General features: G+C 38.7%; 1 protein-coding gene across 39 annotated transcripts in view; it reads right to left on the bottom strand.

Moving 5' to 3' along the window:
- Window positions 1-12,832, bottom strand: part of ARHGAP12 (Rho GTPase activating protein 12) — a 117,217-nt gene that overhangs the window by 58,662 nt on the left and 45,723 nt on the right. The window lies entirely within an intron of this gene.

The following is a 12,832-nucleotide window of genomic DNA, read 5'->3' as shown; positions in this document are numbered from 1 at the left end:
TATATCCTAAGCTCTCATATTAAATCAAGAATATAAGTAAAAGATAAAGGCGATACAGTAGTACTTCAGCCAAGAATTTACCACATACCACTCCTCCTCAGACATAATTTCTCAGTGCGTGTGCGTGTGCACGTGTGTGCTCAGCTGCTCAGTTGTGCCCGGCTCTTTTTGACCTTACGGACTGTAGCTTGCCAGGCTCCTCTATCCATGGGATTTTTCAGGCAAGAATATTGGACTGGGCTGCTATTTCCTTTTTCCAACGAATGTTCCCAACTCAGGGATCCAACCTGCGTCTCTTGTGTCTCCTGCATTGGCAGGCGGATTCTTTACCACTGAGCCACCTGGGAAGCCTGTTTCTCAGTAGCCCTAAACAAATCTTTACTCTCTTCTTAGTTTATTTATATGTGAAATTCCTAAGAGCAGAAAAAAACTAGCTGTAACTCTGATTTACATGCTTATTTAATTTCAACTTTCAGTTTTACATTTATTTGTAAATGTCTCACTAGATGTCAGTCAAGAGCAGAATACTCTTCACACACTTTGCATAAGGACCTTGTAAACTGTACTGTTAGAGTTATAGCTGCTGAAAGAATAAGCACACATCTAAGAACACATTTTTATGTTGGGTGTTTGTGTATATTAGCTTTCCTTTTACAACAGAGTTTCTCAGCCTTGGCATCACTAACATTTAGGGACAGATCCTTTTTTATAGGAGGCTATCCTGTGCAGTACATTATGTCCACTAGCACCTCCGGCCTCCACCTACTCAATGATAGTGGTTTCCTCCCACTGTGACAATTAAAGAGTCTCCAGATGCAGCCAAATGTTCTGTGGGGACATCACTGCCCCTGGGTGAGAACCACTGCTTTGCCATATTAATCTGAGAACCACTCAGATGTCCCATTACTTCTACAATATACCAGAGTTTTATGAATATCTGAAAACAGTGAATTTTTTAAAAGGGGGAAATGTGAATGTATATACTGAATCAATTTGATTGAAATTAAAGCTCTTTAACTTCTAAAATATCATTTACTTATAAATTAATTATAATGACTCTAAATCACAGAATAAGCTTTAAAAAAAAGAAAATAGTAAAAATAACCCAAGACATGAATACATTTACAAAATGGTTACCTTTGGTCTTTTTACACATGGTAATTATGCAAATACTCTATTGAGTGATACTAATGAGACCATTTTCCTATAAAGGTCAGCTTAGAATTCAGACTATCACCAAACAGCATCTTTCTATGAAGAAAATCTATCCATGAAGACAGATTTCCATGTATTTCATTTCCAGACTAATTCCATATCCTGTTGAATTAGCCAGGGTAACAATGCTTCTCTGACTAAAACAAACTCTGTTAATATAACAAACAATTCTACATAGTAAATCACTTTCTAGAAACTTATCTGGAGAATTCAACAAGAGTTAAAGAAGCTCTTTGCCCCTGGTACTTTACTAGACTTGGGGAAATAAAGATGCCAAGAAATAGCCATTTTCTAAATAATTTTATGACACATGCTACTAGAGCTTTAAGAAATAACTAATTAACTAATTTCTGTTGTTAAGACAACTCAGTTTTTCCAATTTAAATAAAAAGTGAAATGCTTTAACAAGTTTATAACGCTAGCATAATTCTAGCAGAGAACTAAGTGAAATAAAAGTATAAACCAATTTTACTTAAAAATGGAAATGAAAATATACTCAATAAACCATTAGCACTCAAATCTAGCACTGCATTAAATAAATCAGGAAAAAGGAGAAATGTTGAGGATCTGTCTTCAGAAAATCTATTACTGTAATTCTTTGCATTAATATATTAACTTGATCATCACTGATGCCAACCAAGTTACTGATAAAATTCAACATGGATTAAGGATAAAACTCTTAGCAAGTGAATAGGTGATGCCCCCTTAAAATAACTTTACAAGTTATTCAAAATAAACATCATACTCAGCAAAGTACCGCTAAGAAAGTAGCATTTCATTAAAGTCCAGAATAATTCCAGGATGCCAAATATCACTGTTTTTATTCAACAAATGTACTAAGATAGGAAATGTACTAAGACCCAAAAAAATAAGTGAACTCCTAAGTACTCGAAGGAAAACAACCCTGATATTTGTCACTGATGTAACCAATATTTGAAAACCTAAGCCTATGAAAAGTACTAAGAAGTTTAGTAAGTTGGCCAGATAAGATGATCATTTGGTCAGTTCCCAACAGATGAGCAATGACAAATTAGAAAATATAACAGAATTTTTTAAATCTCATCTACACTAAGAGAACTGTTAAAACACAAGTAAGCTTTAAAAAAAAAAAAAAAAAGGAATACTTATACAACTTTCCTCAAGGACCAAAAATTATATTAATACTTACATGGTACTCCTCCAAAAATTAATCTATAAATTCTACAAATTCAATGCAATGTTTGGCATGCAATTTAGTTAGTTCACAGTCTTAGAGGCAGCAGCCCTGAGGGAAATTTATTGAATGAACAAGCAAACAAACAAGTGAACAAAAGAATGCAAACACATATACCCCAGTAAAAGCAGAACTGAAAAACTCGGAACTGGTTACACGTGATAAAGACAGGTGACCAGGAAAACATCCACATTTCTATCTGGGAACAAGGATGGACAATCATGTCATTTAAGACAGGTACTACCTAAAAGTGGACTGACAGTTAAGCACTCCGCAGTGCAAAGGTTACAAGTATGAGTTTTAAAATGTCTTGTCTTCTAGGACCTCTAATACAGTGAAAGAAAGTGAAACAAAGATCCTTTAAATGCATAATAGACATACTGTTAGAGGTACACGTGGGAGAGTGTGGGAGCAAAAAATGAAGAGGCCTGGAAACAAGGGAATAAGCCTCAAAAATGAACACGAAAGTATTAGCCAAGTCAAAGCTGCGGATGCAGGAAGCCACAAAAACAAACATTTTAAAAAAGCATGGTGTGGTCGGGGAGGATGCCGACTGAGAGGGCAGGTGATAGGAGCAACACAAGAAAGATGTAAAGAGAAGCGAATGCCTGAACAAGATTTGTGTGTCGTGTTCAAAAGCAGATGTTGCCCAGCAGCATCTAAGGGATCACTGGACAAGTTAAGCCAGGAAGCATATTCTGATTTAAAATGTAAGAATACTGCAGATTTTAGATGAACACAACTAGAAGCAGCGATCAGTTAGGAAGGAGGCCAGTAACAGACCAAAGATGAGAAGTGCAACTAGACAAGGAGAGCAGGAATGGGGGAGCAGGGCTAGGTGCAAGGAGAGAGTAGAAAGGGAAACTAGCGTGCAGAGCGTGTCTGTCTGTGGGAAGCCTGTTCTTTGGTATGTGTTTAACCATGGGTTAAATAACACTGAGATGAAGAATAGGACACAGAAAGACAGAGGACTTCCACTTACACTGAAGTAGGTCAGTATTCCTTTTAAAAGTCTGGGTGGAAATGCTCAGACTATCAGGTAGACAGATTGAGAGCTCAGTATAGAAATCAATGCTAAAAATATAAAAGTCATCAGCAAACAGATGGGGCCCTAAACTTGAGAATACACAGAAGGAAAGTAGGGGTAACACAGACCCCTAGAGAATACTAAGCAGTTGCTTTATGAATTAAAATGAGAACACAGGTATCAAGTTAGCATGGGGTCTGGCAAGGGTGACTTTCGGTGGTAATATTACAATTACTGATGCAATTATAAGGTACCAGGCAAAGTAGGAGGATCCAGTAAAGGAGATAGAAAGTCAGAAGTAGGCAGCCTCACAGGAAAAGATGGTATTTAAAAAGAAAAGGAACTTGCTTCCCTCTGAAGACTTCAATACAAGGGCCATGAAGCAATCACTAGATTCAGGAGTTAAGAAGCCATTAAAAGACTCCAGTTTCCAGCCAGGAGGATCCAAAATCATGTTCCTGGCATGAACAACTAGAAAAGTAAATAAAATACAGGAAACAAATATTTTCAGGCCTTATACCACAAAACAAGCAGCTCAGAACTACAATCCCCAAGAGGAGAAACGAAGGACAAGCACCAACCGCCCCCCAGCACTCCCACTTGGAGGCAGTTTCCAGAACTCAAGGGGAAACCCAGAGTCTAGGAATCTTAGTGACACAACAGAGATACAGGCTCACAATTACCACTTAAGGTAACAAATGAAATAATACAAGAAATGAAAACATATAAATTGGGGTTCCCTGGTAGTTCAGTGGCTAAGACTCTGTACTCCAATGCAGGGGGTCTGGATTCAAATCCTGGTCATGGAACTAGGTGCCACACGCCACAAGTAAAAGACCCCACATGCCAAAATTAAGACCCGGCACAGCCAAATAAATAATAAACAAAAATAAATATTTTTTAAAAAATAAATACATAAATATCAAACACTGAGGAGAAAGGAAAAGGAGACAAAGAATAGACCCTAGTTTTTTTTAAATCAGAGAATCTTCAAAACTGATTAACCAAGAAACAGGGACAAGAGTTACGTCTGAAATCAAGAGACGTAACAGCAATCTAAGTAGATCATACAATTAGAAGAGGTTTACTGACAATGGACAAATGGTAAAACTTCAATATTTCACACTCTAATTTACCACTAAATGTTTGGACAGATGTTCATTTGAAATGTTGTTCATTTGCTGTTACAAATAGTTTCAGCAGAAATAAGAACTTTGTTTTTCTAACAAACTAACTCCAAACTTAGATCTGAAGAAGGAAATGGCAACCCACTCCAGTACTCTTGCCTGCAAATCCCACTGACAGAGGAGCCTGGTGGGCTACAGCCCACAAGGTCTCAAAGAGCTGGAACACAACTGAACGATTGAGTACAAACTTAAGATCAACTCAAACCTTCAATTTCCAAAACGTATAGAAAGAGAACAGAAGAGGGCTCAGTATTTTTAATATTCCGATCGCGGCAAAAAGACACTGTCCCTGTTTATTACCAACTGTTTAAATGACAGAAAAATTCAAGGGAACTACCACTCATTGATCACTAAGCTGCTTCCTCAAGAACTCTTGAAAATTTAAATTCTTGGTAGAAAAAAACACTTAGAATGAAGTACCAAATTTATGCTTATACGTACACAAAACCTGTACTGACTACAACAAGGGATGGTTCCATAATTACATACCATTTTTTCCTGGTGAACCAAAACTACGGGTTTTTTAATGAACATAACACTGGTGAAGATGAATGTTAACTCCAGTTTATTGCTGGTGATTTTAGCCAGCTGAACCCTTTTGGAAAACACTTTGACAGTATGTTTCAAAAGCTTTTAAAAATATTTTCAGGAAAAAGGGAGACAAAAAATCTATACATAGAAAAGAATTCCTGCAAAGATATTCATTCCAATGTTATTTATCAGAAATAAATGAGACACAATCTAAATGTCCAACAATAGAAGAATAGTTAAGTAAATAATGATCTAATATATGAGGCAATACCGTAAAAGCAATGAAATGTTAACAGTTTCTGAACACGACAAAAAAAATTTTATGAGGTTAATGAGAAAAGCAAAATAGAAAAGCGCATTTCACTTCCAACTTAAAATTTTAAAGTATGAAGGAAAAAAAGCTCATAAACATCATGGGTCCCTGATAAGGCTTTCACTCAGATCTAATGGAGAGATCGAAAGTTTTACAGACAAGCAAGAGGTAAGAGTTCAGTACCAAATCAGCTTTACAAGAAATGTTAAAGGGACTTCTCTTAAGCAAAAAAGGTCACAACTAGAAACATGGAAATTACAAAAGGTAAAGCCAAATATACAGGAAAGGAAGTAAATCAACCTCATAGGAAAGTTAAAAGACAAAAGTAGTAAAACCATCTATATTCACAGTAAGTGATACAAAACAGGAAAAGGTGTAAAATATGATTTCAAAAACAGTAAACATGGGAGAAGGGAGTAAAAATGCAGGGTTGCTAAAATGTGTTTAGAGATCAGCAACTTGAAATAATCATTTACAGACAGATAGACAGATATAAACTTCATGGTAACCACAAAACCAAAAATCTACAATAGTACACACAGAAAAGAGAAAAGAATTCAAACACAGCAATAAAGACAGTCATGAAGTCGCAAGGAAAGAAAAGACAGAAATACTAAGTCAGTATATTGTGTAACAGGACCCAATGAACTGTTGTAGGTCAATTACACTTCAAACAAACTCACTTAAAGAGATCAGATTTGTGGCTGCCAGAGGCAGAGGAAATTGGATGGAGGTGGTCAAAAGCTAAAAGGTAAAGAAGTACTAGGCATGCAATGCGCAGCATGATAATATAACTAATAGTGCCACATGTTTTCCATGAAAGAGAGTAAATCCTAAGATCTCATCACAAAAAAAGGTTCTTTCTTTTTAATTTTGTATCTGAATGAGAAGATGTTCACTAAACTTACTGTGATAATCACCTCATGATGTATGTGAACCAAATCATTATAATATATACCCTTAAACATGTACAGTACCATATGTCAACAATATCTCAATAAAATCAGAGGAAAAAATTTAAAAATTACAATTTTTAAAAATCTGTTTTCTTGGGAATTCCCTGGTAGTCCAGGGGTCAAGACTCCATGCTTCCAATGCAGGGGCATGGGTTCTATCTCTGGTCAGGGAACTAAGATCCCACATGCTGCACAGCAGGGCCAAAAAAAAAAGTTATAGTGAGTTTATACACAGAGTCATCTCATAAGCTCCAAACACACAGTAGTGACAAGAAAAGGAAAAAAACTAAGAAGGAAGGGAAAGAAAAAAAGTGTTGGGGGGTGGGGGGGCGGGAAGAATCTGTATTTTTAAGTACCCTTTGTGATTTTTATGTGTACTATTGTTCAGAAGATACTGAATCTTTCTAAATGTACTTATGGCAAACCAGTTCCCTGGTCCAATATGCTTGCACTATGAAAAAAGTGAAAGTGTTAGTCACTCAATTGTGTCCAACTCCCTGGGACCCCAAGGACTGTATGTAGCCCACCTGGATCCTCTGTCCATGGAATTCTCTGGGTAAGAATACTGAAGTGGATTGCCATTCCCTTCTCCAGGGGATCTTCCCAGTCCAGGGATCAAACTTGGGTCTCCTGCATTGCAGGCAGATTCTTTACTGTCTGGGCCATCAATATATATATATATGTGTATATATATATAAACTTAAAAGACAATTCTTAAAGTCTATACCACCAATCACTTCTTACTCAGCATATAATTCGAAGGAAAAGAATAAGCAATAAGAAGTACTTCCAATATATGAATGAAAAATCTGTTTTCAAATATATACATTATGCGCTTAAACTGAACAAACCTGAACTGTTCATGAATTGCCACCAACAAAAATAAGTGGATTTCTCATATTAAAAAAAAAAAACTTCAAAAAGAGAACAAAGAAACAAAGTTACTTTTATGGGTCATACCTGTCATTAATTAACAACTGAACTGGGACCAGTACCTCCGCACATGACCCAATTTGGTATTTAAAAAAAGATCTGGCCTGTTCCACTTTTATCCATACACAGATGAAAACAGTCTTCCCACTATCCACCGAAAGGAAAAATTGGGGAACCACATACAAAGAAGGTAACTTTAAACTTCAATTGTGCCTGAATCCTTACTTTAATACCAAAAATACTGACAGTTGTCCTCTTTGACATTAATTCAATAACTGCTTCTAAAATAAATTTTAGAGAACAGAATACATATTAGCTATACCTCGTGTTTCTTAACTAGCAAGTGCTATGCTACTCTGTACTAATACTTCAGTATTAAGTATTATATTTACCTTACCATAAATGCTGAATTATATTACTGAATAATCAGTATAAGTCCCTGAAACCTATAATCATACCTTTAGATTTATGGGAGGAAAAATACATTTATCAAAGCATCAGACTCCAAAATAGAATTTTAATTACTTTTAAAATTCTATTTAATTCATGTGGAAAAAGACATTTACTGCCTTTGGTAATTTACCTGTTTAAACTCTGCTTTACCATAATTACTAATTATAATAACATTAGGGCCAGTCAGCAGAATGAGGACAAAAAGAAAGAAAAAAAAAACTGTCAACAAGCCAATATTCAGTTAAAATAGGAGTGAAATTTTAGTTTCACAACTGAAAACTTCACATCAATTTTAAATTGAAAAATCTGACTTTTCAACAGACAGTCTTCTCACTTAAAAGTCAAACTGAGGGGGAGCAATATATTACCCTTTAATAATTTTTTAACACAAAAACTTGCAAGTTGAAGAGACAAAGGCATGTCAGCATTGAGATCTCAGGCTCTCAACAGTATACTGATATTTTCTGTGACTCACTTATTTAACTATCACTTAAAAATGAATAATGAGCCAGATGGGAATCTATCCGGCAATGCAGGAGACACAGGAGATGCAGGTTCAATCTCTGGGTCAGGAAGATCCCCTGGAGAAGGAAATGGCAACCCACTCCAGTATTCTCCCTTGAGAAATCCCATGGACTAGGGAGCCTGGCGGGTCACAGTCCATGGGGTCGCAAAGAGTCGGGCACATCTTAGCGACTAAACAGCAACAACATGAGCCAGGCAGGAGGTGAACGTGAGGCAGCCTTTCAGGGCCAGCAGCTGAGTGAGGAGGAGAGATGGGCAGGAAAGGCCTCCAGCGGCAGGAGGTGAGCGCAGCACTGAACAGAGAGAAGAGGATAAGACATGGTCAGGAAAAGACTCCCAGCAGAAGTTAACTGCATCCTTACGGAAAGCAGAAGGAAGCTAGGGACTCCATGAAGTGGGGAGGGACCTTCCAAGTACACACGGTCTTATGTTTTTAAACTGACAAAACCCAAGGAAACGAAATGCAATCTTCCAATAACTGGGAGCTAAGTGCGTTCAGTGCTGTGGAAAGCTTTTGCAGATGTTATTTTCACGGTAGATAATTTTTTTTTTTCTTACTGGTTCTCCAGGTATTCCAACTCAAGGCCGCTCAACTTCTCTAGGACTTGCTGCCTGACACTTGTCTACTGAAGGCTCCCACTTTCACCTGGCTTCTGTCCTCCCCCATTCTGATCACTGTGCCAACACCCTGAAACCCCTTTCACATATCACAGGTCTGTCATCTCCGCCTCCTCCCTGATAGACATAAACAAGGCAGGTCCCGAGCAGGAAAGCGGGGAGGCCTGACGGATGCTGGTTTCTGGGGACCACACAAACACATTGATAGAGTCACTCCTCTGCCACCAAACCTGCAGAAACCGCGACCAACAAAAATCATTGTGACTCACAACTCTGGACCTACCGGGGGGTGGACAGGATCTGACAGATACCACAGTGAAGAGCCTGGGGTCCCAAAGACCACACATACACAGTCGCGGGGTTTATCATATGTAAGGGATTTGCCCAAAAGGAACAAATGGCAAATTCCCCCTTGGAGATCAAGCCCACCCTCTCCAGCGTCAGCTCCTGCTGCCCTCACGTGCGTCCTCCCTGGGCCTTACTGCTCAGCAGCTTGTTGCGGAACTCACAACACTGCACTGTCATCCCAGGGGTAGGTGCGCCTTTCTCTCTGGAGCTGGATCACCTTCCAGGCATAAATGTCTGCCCAGTTTCTCTCTTCATCTTCAGCGCCTAGCACAGCACCCGCATGTGGCAAGCCCTCAGGATGCTCCTGAAGGGAAATCCTTTTGACAGAACTGAAGAAGATGTCATGAAATCCATGTATTGAAGCTAATTTCCGACTCCTGTGTTTACAGTCTCCCTGGGACATCTTAACTGACAGCACTGCTTCAGTAAAACCAAACTCTCTCTCAAACACCCACCTCCTTCCCCTGGATGGCAGACGTGGTGTCTAAGATCAGCATGGCTCCTCCACAGACGCCCACACTCATCACCTTCTCGGCCACAACCTCCGCCCATGATACACTGTCCTCCTGTCTTCACAAGTTCACACGACACCATCATGAGCTCCTCACAGGGAGATCTCAGAGTCACCCCGTCTCTTCTCTCTACCTCCAGGAGCTTCCACCAACTCTTTCTCCTACTCTAACTTGAATTCCTTCCCCTCTTATCCTGAGACAACCACCTCAGTCTGGGTTCTCTCCATCATTTGGCTGAATGAATACAAGTCCTATTTCCTCATCTTCTTCCAAATGGTCCTCCAGTCCCACGAGTCCTTCTCCGAAAACAAATCTGATCTTATCACTCACCCACTTCAAAAACATCAAAAAAAGAGCTTCCCTGGTGGCTCAGGGGTAAAGAATCCACCTGTCGATGCAGGGGACATGGCTTCGATCCCTGATTCAGGAAGATCCCACACGCCAAGGAGCAACTAACCTGTGCACCACAACTACTGAGCCTGTGCTCTAGAGCCTGGGGGCTGCAACCACAGAGCCCACCCGCCACAACCACTGAAGCCCGCACACCTGAGCCCGGGCTCTGCAACGAAAAGCCACTGCTAACAGAAGCCTGTGCACCGCACTGAGGGAGTAGCCCCTGCTTGCCACAACTAGGGAAAAGCCCATGCAGCCACGAGGACCCAGCCCAGGAATAAATGTTTATATATATTTTTTAATTTATATATATATATAAAATTAACAAACGTTTCAATGATTGTAGAAGTTCAAATTTCACAGCAGAGAATTTAAGGCTCCTAAAAATTTTAAAACACTATCCCTCTATCTATGATAAACTGTCCCCAATCCAGGAACCACATACAAACCACAAAGAGCTGGTTCAAAGGGCATTTTCTCTTTGAGATGCTCCTCTGTTCATCAGAGGCAGAATTTGCTGATTTCCTGTGCATCTAGAGCAGCGCTAACGCAAACACCATGTGAGCCAGATGATTTAAAATTTTCCAATGGCCACATTAAAAAGGTAAAAGTAAAGAGGTGAACTGAATTCTAATAACATATGTTTAAACCAGTATGTAAAATATTAGTATTCTACTGTATCATCAATGTCAAAACTGAACTTTTTTTTTTTAATTAAGTCTTCAAAACCAGAGTGTATTCTACAGCACTTTTCAGTTCAGATCTTAAAACTTTCATTAAAAATACTGTGTATATATTTGGATTTCATAAAATTTACAGTTGAAAAGTAGATTCAGATTCAGATTATTCCAAACCATCTTAAACATTTTTCCAATATATGAATCAAGTATCAGTTTTAAAATCTTAACTTGGAGTAACTAAAATAAGTTCAGTTCCTCGGTCTTACTGGCCACATTCGAAGTATTAAACAACCATACTTGGCCAGTAGCTGCCGGGCTGCAGCACTTCATACTCAAATGTACTAACTGTCCCCAGCATATCACAGAGTAATTAGTTGTCATTCTGCCTCCTAGTCAACTGTAAGCCCCTGAAGAGTTCAGAGCAAGACCACGTCTTAATTATCACAGGCTTTCAAAGTCTAGAACTGAAGATCCCTGAAGTTCTGACTCAATAGTCTAATGATTTCTGTTTTCCCAGTCCACAGATTGTTTAAGGTAGAAAAGTAAAGGAGATAGCCACTAGAAACTAATATTTATTGATGAAACCTCATTATTAATCAGTGTTGAAAGTATTCAGCCAGAGATGCTTGCCCTTGGTGGGTTAAGCAAACAAAATTCCTCAGAAGGACATTCTGCTGAAATAACGAGACTTAGTTACTATTTTATGCTGATGAAGCCACGGTGCCAACTGCCTGGTCTGCTGCCATTCATATTACAAATCTCTCTCCCTGGGGACATGAATGGTAACGCTACACTCAGCACCCAGGGGATGACCAATGAATACTCTGTTGCTGAAATTTCCAGAGGGTAAAAGTTTAGGGTACAATTACAAAGGGGAAAAAAATGCTCTGTTCAATTATTGAAAGTATGCACCACACGTACAAATGTAATCTTAGATGCTGAGGTTTCCAGCAAGAACAAAAAATAAAATAATTTCAAAAGGATACAAAATTAATCCATAGTAATATGGGACAAATTTAAAGAGGTGACATACTATCTTTTCTCTCACTTTCTGAAAAATGCTTTTTTCTTTTAATTTAATTGGTGGAAAATTGCTTTACAATGTCCCTCTTGAGCCTCCCTCCCCTCCCCCATCCTGGCCCTCTAGGTCCTCAACAGAACGCCAGGCTGGGCTCCCTGTGTTGCATAGCAACGTCCTGCCAGCTAGCATTTTACACATGTCTACGCTACCCTCTCCATTCGTCCCACTCTCTCCTCCCCCGACTGTGTCCACAAGTCTGTTCTCTGTATCTGTGTCTCCATTCCTTCCCTGCAAATAGGTTCATCAGTACCATTTTTCTAGATTCCATATATATGCCTTAATATATGATCATTGTTTTTCTCTTCCTGATTTACTTCACTCTGTATAATAGGTTCTAGGTTTATTCACCTCACTAGAACTGACTCAAATTCATTCTTTTTATGGCTGAGTAATATTCCTTTGTATATATGTACCACACTTTCTCTATCCACTCATCTACTGATGGACATCTAGGCTGCTTTCATGTCCTGGCTACTGTGAGCAGTGCTGCAGTGAACACTGGGGTACATGTGTCTTTTCCATCACTCTTCTCAGGGCATATGTCCAGCAGTGGGATTACCGAGCTGTATGGTAGTTTCATTCCCACTTTTCAAAAGAACCTCCGTACTGTTCTTCACAGTGGCTGCTAGCAATTTACATTCCCATCAAACTGTCCTTTGATGTTTTTTCGAAAAATAAAGATTCCAGAAATAAAATATTTTGAAAATTGTTCATTATCCAAGGAAAAGAATTTATAAACTGATATTCTGAATAAATATAACTAAATAAATGTGTTTCTAACTTACCACACGTCCTAATTCATTAACAAGTCTGCCTGAGAACAGTGTAATACAGCTCCTTGGATAAT

Source organism: Ovis aries, chromosome 13 (assembly GCF_016772045.2).
Source record: "Ovis aries strain OAR_USU_Benz2616 breed Rambouillet chromosome 13, ARS-UI_Ramb_v3.0, whole genome shotgun sequence".
NCBI classification, from domain to species: Eukaryota; Metazoa; Chordata; class Mammalia; order Artiodactyla; family Bovidae; genus Ovis; species Ovis aries.
The sequence above is the reverse complement of the archived record's forward strand: the minus strand, read 5'-3'. Positions and strand labels throughout refer to the sequence as shown.